This window comes from Alligator sinensis, unplaced genomic scaffold (genome assembly GCF_000455745.1).
Source record: "Alligator sinensis unplaced genomic scaffold, ASM45574v1 scaffold907_1, whole genome shotgun sequence".
In the NCBI taxonomy this organism is placed as follows: Eukaryota; Metazoa; Chordata; order Crocodylia; family Alligatoridae; genus Alligator; species Alligator sinensis.
Window position 1 is genome coordinate 3,016,384 of NW_005841925.1, and position 14,111 is coordinate 3,030,494.

Sequence of the window (14,111 nt, forward strand, 5' to 3'; positions counted from 1 at the left end):
GATTTGGGTAGAAATCAGAGCAGCAGAGAAGGCATGGCACATAGTCCTGGGAGCAGAGATCAGAGCAGCAGATCAGGCAGGGGAGAGGCATCAGAGTGACATTTGGGAAAGGTACAGGATTAATATGTGGCATGCCTGCCAAAAAGGTTGGCCTCCACTGATCTAACCTGTTCCTAAAATGATACAAATCAACCCGGTTGCATAACTACAATGCGTTTTGTCCTGCCCCCAAAACACTAATAGCACCCTAACCTGCCATCTGTAAAGCAGGGTGATGATGAGGAATATCTGTGTCCTGCATTTCAAGGGTTGTTAAAACACTTAAACTACTTTAATAAGTTTAGAAAAGCTCAGGCTGTAGAGAAAATAAAAGGAGCACCTGGAAACACAGTGGGTACATCTACTCATGCTATTAGTGCAGCATAATAAACTCCGGCACAGCACGTTGAGCTGGAGCAAAGCAGCCCCGGCTGGCAAGGGGCCCAAGGGTCAGCCTGCCACCCCAGGGCTGCTCCAACCTAGTTCAACGTGCTGCACAGGGGTTGGCTGGGGTGTGAGGGTGCTCAGGTGCAGGGCTAGCCAGCAGGCAGCCTCACAATGAAGCACCCTCATGCCCCATCAGCACCTACAAGTTCATTGCCACAGAGTAAATAACTCCACCGTAAAATAGTGTTTGTGTTACGTTACTACCCTACGGTGGAGTTAATTAGTTTACTCTGGCCTAATAGCACCCCACGTGTAGACAGTGACGTTTCATGGCGGGCCTAATTAGTCAGCTCTGCAGTAAACGTATAGTGTAGACGCACCCAATGTGTGTGTGGAGCTGGAAGAGCAGAAATTTTTCAGTGCATGAATGCCAAAGGTTCCTTGACTAGAAATGATCTCCATGGCCATTAGGGAAACCTAGAAGGCAGGGCAAGTTTTTTTCCTATCTTTTCACAAGGACTTGCATACTGATAACATTTTTCAGATAATGGTGTGAGAATATTGATTATTCCTCTAGATGTTACTATACTGTTTGCTACCTGCCAGTGCTGTTTTCAACAGGACCCACCCCCCTTTACCAGTCTGATTCTGAATCTGATACTTGGGGCAACAGAGGTCCAGTGACTTGATGCCATCTAGGAATGTGAAGATCTGAGTTCAGTTCCCTACTCTGCCACAAGTTGCCTGTGTGACCCCAAGGAAGACACTTATCTCTCTCTGCCTCAGGGTATAGACAACACCACCCCTCAAACACACGCTATACCCCTCCCCACATACCCCCACTTCTCCCCCTGCATGCATGGGGAGCTGCTGCACTGAAGTGTGCAAGAGCTGTTACACTTCTGCGTGGTCGGCAGAAGTGCAAGTGAGCTAAATCACCCCACCTTTGACCCTGAATGAAGCAGGGTTAAAGTTGGAGCAGGCTTGCTACCCTTTTGCTGCAGGCTCATGCAGATATGAGTTACCATCTAACAACTGCTGCACCCTCCCAAACAACAACCTCTGTTCCTGTTCTGAAGCAGCTACAAATGTGTGTTTCTCTACCATACCTTGTCCAGCTGTACTGCCTTACCCCAGTCTTGACTGAGGCATTCAGACATTGTGTGCTATTAGGGGAGATAAAACTACCTCAGGCAACACAATGAGTCATGAATATAAAATTTGGACCTGCTCCAGCCAGAAGGAGAAATAGAGGGGTGAAGTAAGAATTAACAAACTGTATTGTTCTGATGAGAAGTTTACCTTTCTTTTTCCTCTAAAAGAACCATAAAAATCAAACTCTACTTATACAGGGGGTTGGCTTGTAATCAGGTCTGACCTTTTTGCCTTTTGCACTTGCAATATTTTTGTGCAAGTGGTAAAAATACCAAGTTGGGGTTTTTTTTTTCAGTGTAGGTTATTTTAATTGTGCTTTTATATGTTAATTAAAATGTCTGAATCTGACCCTTGGCTGTTTTAAGAGTGTGCGCGCGCGTGTGTGTGTGTGTGTGCGTGTGTGTGTGTGTAATATATATAGCTTTGGTTAATCATTTTTGGGTAGGATTTTTGGAAGAGCAGGAGCAATTCAAAGTCTTTATCTGTAGTCACTGACTTGTAGTCAGGAGGAAAACTGAAAGATAGATAGGGTTAGCTAATAATCAGAACAGCATGATGTGTGCACTGCACACAACCTTGGCCACACAGATCTCTTGTATAAAGTTCTTCTAAATCACAAGCCATATGAATCTACATTAAACTCTTTTTGGTTTGAAGCAACAGGGAGCTTTCTTACCTGCTAAATCACTGGTACCCTGGCAAGCTTATTTGAAGATGCATCAGCCAAGTCATCCCGTCTTTCCCCCTCCCCATGTAGAATAGGGAGGTGGGTCCAATAATGCACAAGGCAAAAAAGTCCCAATGACTCCCTGAGCTGTGGGCACTTATGTGGGAGAAACTCATTCCTTGCACAAAACAAAACATTCACATGGAAATTGCCTGCCTGACTCCTTGAGAAGAGCTCTCTCCTTTGTGCTTCCATCACTACAGAACAAAAGCCAGAAGTTGTTTTTTTTTTCCCCCTTCTTCCCTGCCTCCCCCCCCCCCCCAAGTTCTATTAAGTCTCTGAGCTGATTTGTATCATAAAGGAGGTGTGATTGTGGGGTGGAGGGGTCCCAGGACAGGGAGGGCTTAAAAAGCTGATATTTAATTTCCTGCGGTTTTGTGGTACAACCTTCACTAAAACCTCTGTCAAACTCCCATGTTTATGCTGCCCGCAATACACCTTGCACAGCAGATCAGATTTCCCCTGGATTTATCTGCAATGTGGTACAGGCAAAATACCAGCTGCTCTTCTCCCAACCTGCCCTTGCTCTGGCCCTGCTGCTTTTCAACTGGTGTTTTGAAGAGGACTCCTGACCCACCAGGCCCGTAAGAGAGTGATTGTTGAACCATCAGGCAAACGTTCACTGCTCTTTATGGCAGCCCTACTTTGTACAATGCTTTACAGCAAGGGTGCTCACCCTCTGTCCTGCAGGCCAGATCGAGCACACAGCACCATGTCATCTAACTCACAGGGCTCTTCACAAGTCTGGAAATTTGGCAGTGGGGGAGCAGTGGCACTGCCTCCCTGATGCCAAATATCCAGACCCATAGGGAGCCCTAAACTCTGTGTGCTGGATCCAGTGCCCAATCCCAGCATGCAGGGCTGAGGGGGCAATGTCAGGCCCCTAGGATCCAATCCAGGTACAACGAAGGGCAAGAGGAAGCAGTGCGAGGCTCAGGGCTTGATCTGGCCCTTCAGACCAGTCCAGTACCATTTGTCTGGCCAGTGGGGCCAAAAGGTTGAGCACCAGTGCTCCACAGACACTGGAGGAAGGCTGTGGGGTGCGGGTGCCCTCAAGCTCTGCTCCTACAGTGTCCTCATGAAGATATGCCCTGCATCCCCTGACAGCCCCACTGATTTCAATTGCCTTCTTTCCAGGCTCATTCAGGGCAGGTCTTCAGTGTCTGTGGGCAGGGAGCTGATAGCAGCTGATCGGGGTCAGACTCCGGCAAGCCACAGACTGGTCAGGGAGGGAGAATGGGAAAAGGGGGGCAAGGGTTAGATCAACATGGTGGTATCCAGTTAAACAGTGAATGAACCATATCCAATTTGGTGCCTGAGGCTGAGACAGTGGGTGAAAGGCAGCCCAGAAACAGGAAGCAATGCAAAAGCAGGAGGTTCTGAGGAAAAGAGGTGCATGGCAGATGGGAATAGTGGTGGAAAAGGTTAAAGCAGGGGTGCCAAACTCATATGGCCCTGTGGGCAAGGTAAATGTCATAGGGTTGGTCCATTGGCTGGATCAGGCCCATGGACCCCACTCCTCTGCATGCCAGATCCAGTGCCTGCTCCAGAATCTGCGCTACATGCAGCACCCACCCCAGCTGGTCTGGGTCTGTGCACACATGGTGTTCCCTCTTCATTGACAGCCAGTCTGGGATTTGTGCAGCATGTAGCACCCCCCCACCCCATCCCCAAGCTGATCTAGACTGCATTGCATGTGACACGCACTCCAACCCATCCAGGACCCATACTGTATGCTTCACCTGTGCACATCACGTGCCGCGTGGGTCACAGATTGGCTGGAGCAGGCACTGTGTGTGGCATGTCCTGGTGTGGGTGAGGGGCATGGGGGAGGCCACTTGTGGCACAGATCCTGGATCAGCCAGAACAGTTACTGCATGCCATGCAGTCTTGGACAAGCCAGGTTGGGAGAACGACAGAGCTCTGTGCGCTGAATCTGGCCCATGGATCATATCGGTGGCACCTCTGGGTTAAAGAAAGGAAGGAGCAAAGCTCTCATGAAATGAGAGGATTCAGGTATGAGTTGTTGAATGTCAAGGAGAACTGTGAAGACAGTGCTGTTATGTCAGCAGGAGGTATTTGCTGGTGGCTGGGGAAGGTTGTTTTAGGTTCAAGTGAATTCTAGGAGAGATGTTTTGAAGCTGTGTGAAGAATTTCAACTGCTTCCTATATCACAAGAGAATTTAATGCATAATCCCATGGGAAATATCACTGAAGATGTAGACAGACAACATGTTTTATACTGGTGTTAAAAGTTTGGAACAGATGATGCAAACTTTTGCATAGGCCAATAGAAATTTGTCCCTGAAAGAATTGGGGGGTAAAGTCCTACAGGTGTAAAATAAACCAGTTTGAACACAGTCAGTCCATATCTGTGCTGAGGTACTTAGTTGCTAAAGGCAAACAGACCATTTACCTGCTGCCCTCTCACATAGTGGTGAGGTGATGTAATAGGGCCTTTTTCACATGCAAGCGCCGGGCACTTTCAAAAGTGCCCAGCACTTTGTTGTTTGTAGTTGTATAAGCGGCAGAATGCACATCAGCATGCAGAAAATGGTGATGGTCCACTTTTGAACTAAAACACATAGAAGGTGTTAGTTCAAAAGCGCACCGCTGCCTCTTGCTCTGTGCTGATGTGTAGTTCGCTGCTTCTACTACAACTGTAAGGGACACAGCACTGTGCGTGTCCACTCACGTGTGGAGCAGACTCAGTTAATTGAGTCTGCTCCGACGCGCCAGAGATCGATGCGAAATATCTCCGGCATGTCTGGGCACAAAAATGTATGTGTATAAGTGCCCTGCCTGCTGCCCCAAGACAGCTGTGTGTCTGTCCATTCCTGATTCTGGTGTAGCTTACTGTTGTATACTGATTGTAAATTACCCTGTTCTTAAGTAGTCTTAGGTCCATGCTTTGATAAAATGACACTGACAAAAGTAAATTGGGACAGAATGCAGTGATCAGACCTTTCTGTTCGCTTTAGAAAGCTTAAGCAGACACATGCTCAGTGATTTCTGGATGAGTGCAGGCACTCTTAGTGTACAGGTTGCTGGCACAGAGTGATCTGGGTCGCTCAGTAAGCCAGCCGAAAGGAAACAATACACATTTCAGTATAACCACGTGGGACAGCATGATACCAAAAGACTGGAGTCTTTGTGGATTAGTGGCTGAACATGAGCTCTCAGTATAGTGGCCAAAAGGGCTAAATCAGTCCTTGGATTTATAAACCAGTGAGGAGGAGAGAGTTTTCTTACCTCTGGTTTTAGCACTGGTATTGACCTGCTGCTGGAATACAGTGCCCACGGGTGAAAAGAAGTTTGCTTGCCTTGCGGAGGTCTGGGACTGGGCAGAGGACAGGGAGCAGCAGTAGACTTCAGTACTGATGCCTGCTAAGACACTATAGGGTTACATGAAATCACTTGGGGACAATCTCCAACTGAGAGAGGGACTGCTACAGAGGCTGACAAGGTAGGAAGAGACCTGGATACTTGGATAGCTCCGTGTCTGATCATAGAAGGGACACAGAAGAGTAGAGGCGATGGGAAGCCAAAATATGTCTAATGACAACCCTCCTGAAATCTTAACTCCTTGATGGAAGCTGAACCTGTGTAACTGGGGACAGGGCTTAACAAAAGGCTAGTGCATGGGTTTGCTTTATTCCCTGTACATGCAGCCTGCTGGTAGTGATACAAGAGTACAGAGAATCAGTAGGCAGGAACATTATACTGAAGTAGAGAAAGTCTTATCCTTGGTCACAAACAGAAGAGAACTGTTTAATACTATAACTATCCAGCCCTGCTTTGTCATTGGCTACAGTTCATAGATATTTTTCCCCTTCCACCCTCATGCCCTGGGAAGGAGACTACTGCAGGAATGTTGGTTAATGATTGCCTGATGTTATCAGATGGGGTAGAGCTACAGCAAATGGCAGTGGGGCTAGATGCATGGGGTTTTATTTACTTATTTTTTTTAATATGCATGAAGTGAACTTTGATTAACACAGGCATGAAAACAGACCAGCAGAGCACACCTGCAAGAGAATATATGCCCGCTGGTCGATCTGTCTAATGGCTATTTGTCTATGCTGTGCAGTCCAACCTCTTTTCTCATCACCCACTGGAGAGCTGCAAGTGAGTCTCATTTTCATGTGTTTTTTTTCTGTAGCTACATGCTTGCTGCAAAAAAAAAAAAAAAAAAAAAGTGTGGCTTTTTATACTGAGGAAACTTGCCACACTAAAATTATGGTAGAAGCAAGGTTTTACCTCTATCTCTTGAGTCTAACCTAGACATTGTGGTAAAAATTATCTGTGACTTGTTTCAGCTATATGTGCAGGAAGATGGGTATCTTGCTGTTTAAAAAAAAAAAAAAAAATCCCACATGCTCTTTTGCAGTGAAGACCAAATGTCTGAGCCAACCTCCCTCCCCCACCTGTTTAAACGTAGCATGAGGGAGTGTAATAACCAGATGGTCTATTCAGTCATCAAACACTTTCCAAGAAATACCGATGCCCTGAACCTGCCATTGCTACATAACAATCTGTCCTGAAAATGTTAGGAGGCAGGTGAGGGAAGGATTACATGTACTTGACTTACTGTTGAATACCTAAATTAAATGGCTACTGTTCATTTGAAGTGTAATCAATAAATGTGGCTTGAGGTTCTGAACCTGCCCTTGTATCCCTGTTTCTCTTCTTTTTTTACTGCCACTTTTTGTTGAAATATCTTTCTCTGCTGTTGCCTGAAAGGCTTATTCAAACTAGGAAATGGTGAAATTGCCTGTTTACAATGTGTGCCGAATGGTTAGCATGAGGGAGGCTTCTTTCAGTGTAATCTTGTGTACTGTATCCACAGTAGTTTTGGTTTTTTTAAAGGGTGGGCAGAGGTGTGACTTTGGGTTGAGGTTGTCCCTTTTAAGATGGCAAGCCTGTTGGCACAATGGCAGCGCAGTTGCACACTCCCAGGAGAGACGAGATACATAATGCGCCAGTTGGTGAACTTTGCTCTTTGTTGCCTTCAGAAACAATTGGTGGGCTGAGATGACGTTAACCTTGGTTGATGACATAGGTGCAAGTGGTCTTGTGCATTTGAGTGCACCCAACTTCTCTGAGAGACGACCATAGGGTAGAATTCAGAGGAGACAATGATTTACTGTTTTTAGCCTAGCAGCCTTCAGTCACAGAGGTTTCTACCTCTTTGTTGGGCAAAAATTGATTCCTGTTGTCCTTTTCTACCAAACTCCCCAGAAAGCTGGGCTTAATATTGAACTCTGTGTTGGAGGTCTCTTTTGGGGATGCCTGCCCTTTTTTTTCCCTCCCATCTCTCTGTCTTGTTGTCATCTCCCCCATCACCTCCTGCAAATTTGTGAATTGGACTCTTTGTCCTTTGGGTCCATTTGGCACTCATGAGGCCCGGCCCATTTGCTCTTCACCCCTCTCTCTCCATTTCCCCCCTCTTCACGAAACCTGCAAAAGACGGCTAGGAAGGGTCACAGTGAAGGCCACTCTTTACAAGAACTCAAACAGAACAGGAGTCGGGGACTACTCAGCCTGGCACATCTGGAATATTGTGGTTGTAGATGTGGCTCAAGAACCCAACCCAGTTGCATGTGAGGCTAGTTATTCTACAGAGTAGCACAAACCGTCTTCTCCTGACAGTCTTGCTCGGCTAGGTAGTGTTAGAAAGAATGGTCTCAGTCTCTTGCTACCAACTGAAAATACTTCCTTACTGCAGAGTTTGACTCTTCTCTTAATGGGTGACTGGCTGTGCTCTATATACAGGCTCATGGCAGTGGCTCAGCACTGCGGGATTGGCTTGGATAAGATACTATAACATTGAGCTGGACTATAAAACCTGAGCTGCATGCCTCGGTAGCTGTTTGTGCCTCTGAGCAGTGAGTTTCCACGTGGGTTGTGGCATGTGAGCTGTACGATGAGTGCAGTCTTCTCCCCTGGTGTGTGAAAGGAGGCAGCTATGTATTCCTGGTTGGGGGAAAATGTATTTTGAAAAATATTGCCCACACTTGTGCCTGCAGTTAATAAATACAGCATGGTGTCTGAATGTGGGCTGCCACCTGAGAGATTTTGGGTGGGGACAGCATGAAGTGTAGGGTCACTGACACCTTTCAGGAAGCACTTGGATCTTCTGTAGAATCGTGTCCAGTGGAAAATATGCAGTGGGGAGAGTGGTATTAGCATGGCTGGAGCAGCAGTAAACTAGAGTGGTATGAATGAGGTCCGCTGCCCTTCCAAATAAGAGCTGGATCCTAAGTCAGTTGAAAGGCTCCCATTTGATTGCAAGGGACTTTGCATCGAGTCCTAAGTGTAGGAAATAGCATGTCACAATCCTGCACCTTATGAGTATTGCATAACAGTCGGCTTGTCAGTTTTTAGTATCCCTGGCCATCTATCATATGCCACATTTATCTGCATTTTGTCTCCTCTTAAGTGCTGCAGATTTTTTCATTTCTGTTTGAAATCACTGAAGTTGAGCATCTGTTGCCTAATTTATGGCTGTGGTCCCATAGAAGCCTGTGGAGAAGCCTGGCAGAATCCTCAGAAAATATGAACAGCCTTGCCATGTTTCCAGGGGGCTTCATTTTATAACGAGTGTTGCTCTGCAAGTATACTTATCAGGAATTCAGATAAGGGATCCTCTACTCTATTGCAGAATTACAGATCAATAAACAGTGCTACATGGCTCTTGCTGGTTAACAAAAATATTTATGTTGGATTCAGCTGGTTAAAGATGCACATTCGCATGTGCCCTTGGCTTTTAAGGCTTGCTTTATAACAACTTTAACTTTTCTAGCACTACAAGAGACACTGGTTTGTGGCCAGCCTGTGATACCATTAATTTCTGGCTCTCATTCTCTTTTTATTGCCTCACCTTTTTAGGAATGATTTTTTGGAGTAGCTTGTCAGGAAAAAATCATTTGGGCTACAGCTCAGTATGAACCAATGCATTCAGTGTGCTCTGTGTGCATGTGAGGTAGGGTGGAGAAGGATCTGAGAAGCAGTGGGGGGAAATCTCTAAGAGACTCTGCCGGGGTCAGGAGACAAGTTTTATTTCCCCACTCTGCCACTGACTGGCTGTATAAGATTGGACAACGCACTTTGCTGCTATATTCTTTTTTTTTACTCTTGTACCTGTTTCTGTCTTGCCTCTTTAGTTTATAAGCTATTTGACATAATTTCTCATGTACAGCGCACCTTTTTGCCAAATCGTAGCTGCTGGAAATTTAGTGTGCACACTATAAGCGAGAAAATGCAATAACTAGTTTCTGCTGCTTAAGTTTCTGCTGAGCAAAAGGAATTCTGCATCCGATGCAGGGGAGCAGAACAGTGAGCAGGCATGTCTCCCCAACTGCCAGAATTCAGCAAGGAACGAGCTTTTTTTCTTCATTCTGTCTTTCAAAAACAAGGCACTTATCTTATTCTGCAGTGTATTGTATACGAGAAAATACAGTCAGCATATTGCCAACCTCCTGCTGCCTAAATGGAGCTAAGCTTCTTGTTCCTTTTGGTCCTGTTTGTTTTTGAGGCTTTTTTTTTTTTTTTTGCATAGATGGAATTGCACATGCATTTTAAACCAGAGTGGAGTGTCTCTCTCTCTCTCACTCACTGATGTCTGGTTCCCTTCCCTCCTCATCTCATGCAATTTTTCATGGTGCAGAGCACAGTCGCCTAGAAAAATTGCTTCCCAGACACTGGCCCTCCTGCAGATTCCCTAACACCCTTGTAGAAACTACAGCAGCAGCTCACATGGGAGCAGCATGTGAAGAAAGTACTCATAGCTGCTTCTGCTGAGCTGGGAATGGAGAGCAAGCTTTCTACATCCTCCAGTTTTGAGGCTTTATCAATTTATGGTGTAGAGCTAACAACACGCATTCTCCAAGGCAACAGCAAAGACCCTCCAACAAATCCAGGGAAGCTGAAGCTTCTAAGGGTTTTGAAAAAGCAAAAACTGTGGGAGAGAAGGGAGGAAAGGGAAAGCTTAAGGGATCAGCTTTCCTGCCTTTATTTGTACACCATAATGAAGGGCATAAGCCCAAATGCACACAATCCTTTGCCGGTCACGTTAGCTCTTAAGCCTGTTTCAGTTGCTCAGCAGTTGAAAAATGGCAATATCCAATTTATCCAAGATAGTGAATATCGCTGCCAGCTGCCTACTGAGAAGGTAAAAAACCTGTACCAATGTGTAGATATCTATAGGACCCATCAATATAGTCTTCTTGCTAACAGACTACAATATGCAAAGCAAAAGATGGAGCTTCCCAAGTGAAAAAGTGATGATGGATAATGTGACCCACTTTTCAAACCTTGATGAGTTCCCCAAACCAGATCCAGATTGTGTCAGAGGTGAAACTAATACTATAGCACTTCCTACCTATGTTAAAATAAGAGTATGAAATAAAGGCTTCAGTTAAAATGAGGGAGGGAGCTCAAAAGATACATGTGCGTGCATGCTAGGAAACACTATAACTGCAAGCAAAAGGAAAGGAGATTAGAAACCACCTCAGAACAAGTTGGCTCCTACTTCTAATTAAGTTTGCAGTAAAACCCCATTAAGTGGAATGGTGGGGAAGGGTCTGGGTCCTGAACAGAAAAAATAAAGCGGCTGCCAACAAACCACGTGTCCAATTTCTGATATGAAACCTGTTAGCCCCATTTCCCTGTAAAATCTATTCTAGCAGAGAGTTTGAGCCCTGACTTCAGCAATGTGTGCATGCTTGGCCATGTCAACAGACAGAGGCTTCGTTGCATGGGAGCTTCAAGAGGCTGGAGGCTATTAGGGGTTATTATGGAATCAGAGCTCTGTTTGGTTTAAGCTGGGATCTTTTCTTCCTTTTCTGAATAAACCCATCTTGCCTAATCCCTCCTTTGTGCCTGCGGTCAGGATTCCCCCTGCGGGAGCAATGGATTCAAATGAGCTACTGCACTGAATAGCACTCCTCTGAAGGCTGTTCCCAGCCACCAGTGCATACCAGCACTGGTAAGAAGCTCTTGTGAATTGAGGCAGCCATGAAGAGGTCCTCTCTCACGCTTCAGCAGCTGTAAGGGGTACCCACGAACTATCGAAGCGGGGCCTAAAGGGGCTAATGGTGGAGAGGAAATGCTGATAAGGCATACGTTAGAGATACCAGTTTAGTGGGTGTCAGACATAGCTCCTCAAACCTGCCCAGGTGGCACTGGAAATGGCTGCAGTGCCAGTGTTGAGAGGTCAAGATGTCTTGGAAGTACAGGCTGCCTCCTGCTAAAGCAGGTGCTCAGCTTGCGGGACCCAGCCTCTGCCAGTGAGACTGACATTTTAAATGTTTGCCAGCAGCCTAGAGATCTGTGTTTGCCAGGCATCCAGCAAGGCAGGAGAGTCCTAGATAGAAACAGGAAGTGTGGGGCAGGTGAGTAGCAGCTTCTCCAGGTGCTGCCAGGTATCCAGTGTGCCATAGTTAATGATCCTGATCACAGGGCAGCCTATCTGATGTTAGTGAGGAAAAGCTGATGATCAAAGCATGTCTTTTTTTTTTTTTCTTGCACCATCAATTTTAAAATGGGAATCAATATGCTAAAAAGTAAATGTAAACCACAGTAATGCTTTGATGTACCAATTAAAAACAAAAAGTGGATGTAGAGGATGTCTGTGACCCATCTATGGTCATGGTGTCTGGCGTGTTAGTACATATTCAAGTCATGGTCTTCTAGCCTGACCTTGGGAAATACCGGCTTGACTTAATTTTTAAGATCTGGTAAAGATGCAGATTTTTTGCTACAAATTTAAGATGAGTCAAATTGGATCCTAGGGTTAATCAGGACTGATTAATACAACCAACCTTCTCTCTCTCAGTAGGGGAAAAATGTTAGGTGAAACATTAGTTAACACATAGATTTTGCCAGCTTGGTGGTTGTGGACTGATTTCCAGGGGTGATGACCTCACTGCTTTTTTTTTTTAAGTCTGGTTAGTAAGAAGGGGAAGGGAACTTGAAACTTTCGGGATGGCTCTCTTCTGTTCTAAGGTGGGGTCACAGGATTGGAGAGGTTGAGAACCACTGATTACAATGTAATGCACCACTGATTATGATGTAATACATTATTTTCCAGTATAGACATGACCTCAGGATGTGTCATTCTAAGGCATGAAGTAGTGAGTTTCATGTGAATGCTGATAAGTTTGATGAGACTCTCTCTCTTTCTCTCCCCCTCTCTCTCTCTCTCTCTTTCCTCCCTGCCCCTTCACCCCCACCCCCAACAGTCTTCCTATGAAAAAAAGTTTGTTAAAGGCAACCTGAGCTCGAGTTTGCTAGGTCTGATGCATACCCCTTTTGTATCTTTTGAAAACCGTTAGCATGTTTTAAATTCCTGTGTGTTTATTTCCTGAGATTCCAGTAAAGTGGGAGTAGATAATACGTTTTGGAAAGAGGTCTCCCTGCTATGTTTACTTGCACAGCTTGGGAGAACAGGAGAAAACGGCTGTAGCTTTCTTGGCCTGTTTCAGACATCGTTTGGAAAATCCCCAGCGAGTTGTTGCCAACTTGTTGATGGAAGCAAAGTAAAAATGCAGCTCATCCACTAAAGCAGCATCCTCTCGCCAGAAATACCTGGGTATTGTTGTTGTACTAAGGTGGTTCAGGAATGGAGGGTGGATTCAAGCCAGAAATAATAAGCAGAGAAAATTCTGCAGTTGGGTTCTGGCAACTGCTGACTTGCAGCTTTCTTGGGCTCTATGATGAACATGAGGGTATGGCTTTGTGAATGGTGAGCTAGGGAGCCCCAAGCCCCTTCTAAATGCCCCGCACCAGTCTCCAGGATCAGTTTGTTCAACACTTGGGATGAGGATTAAATGGAGTACAGAGATTCTTCTTTGCTGGAGATGAGCTCAAAGTGAAACCTGCAGCCAGTCTTGGGAAAGTTCCCATCCTGCCCTGAAATCAGTAGTTCGTGCCCACTTTTAACTTGGCTTGTCTCTGCTAGTCAGGTCATGGTGGAACAGTGTGTGCTTGTCTTAGGTTTGAAATTATAGCTGTTTCCCAGTTGGATGTAGATGTGTGGAGGTCAGTGGGGACTCTGCTTCCTACAGTGCACCTCTGCCTCCATGAGTTCCTGACCGATAAAACAAAACTTCCTGAGGCTGAGACTGTCTGCACAGGGCCTGACACAAGAAGGCCCTGATCTCTGATTTGGGCTTGTTAGTGTCAGTAATAGAAAGAATGAAAGCATGTTCCTCCTTTCCTCCTAGCCAATATACATCCTGCTCATGGAACTACTGGATATGGCCTCCAGAGCTGGAGGGGTTTGTTAGTGCCCACACCCATACCTGCACCAGAACCTGAACGCTTGCAGCTCTGCCCACACCCTTGCTGCTTCTCCCTACCCTCCCAACTCAAGTCCAATATGGGCTGGGTGGTTTCAGTGGTGGGTGGGGGCTTTGCCTGTGCCTATGCCAGGTCCAGTGCTGCTTCTCCGAGCCCCTTGGTCCCCAGCCTCAGCATGTATGCACCTTGAGGCTGGTGGGGAGCTGTGCCAGGGCCAAACATCTGCAAACTACATCTGTGCTACTGCTTCTCACCCTCCTACCAGCTGCAGTGTAGGCACAGCTTCCAGCCAGAGGGGAGCTGTGCTGGGGCCAGGCAGCTTCCAGCTGTGCCCATGCTGCAGATGAGATTGGAGAAGGGAGGCTGGGAGAAGTGGTAGCAGCAAGGACAAAATTCGCAGGTAGTTGGTCCTGGCACAGTTCTCCATTGACTGGAAACAGCAGGGAGCAAGGGGGCTGGCAGAAGCAACAGCATTAGGGAACACCCTCCCCTCCCCCCC

General features: G+C 46.2%; 1 protein-coding gene across 7 annotated transcripts in view; it reads left to right on the forward strand.

Annotated features, from left to right (window-relative positions):
* The window catches only part of RASSF7 (Ras association domain family member 7), an 84,306-nt gene that overhangs the window by 41,710 nt on the left and 28,485 nt on the right, over positions 1 to 14,111 (forward strand). The window contains exon 1 of one of the 7 annotated variants that reach the window (XM_014517757.2): positions 6,310 to 6,436. The exons of the other annotated variants lie outside the window; for them this stretch is intronic. The gene's annotated coding sequence lies outside the window, so the exon portion shown is untranslated. Of the gene's footprint in view, positions 1 to 6,309; positions 6,437 to 14,111 lie in introns of those variants that run through there. 7 annotated transcript variants of the gene reach the window in all.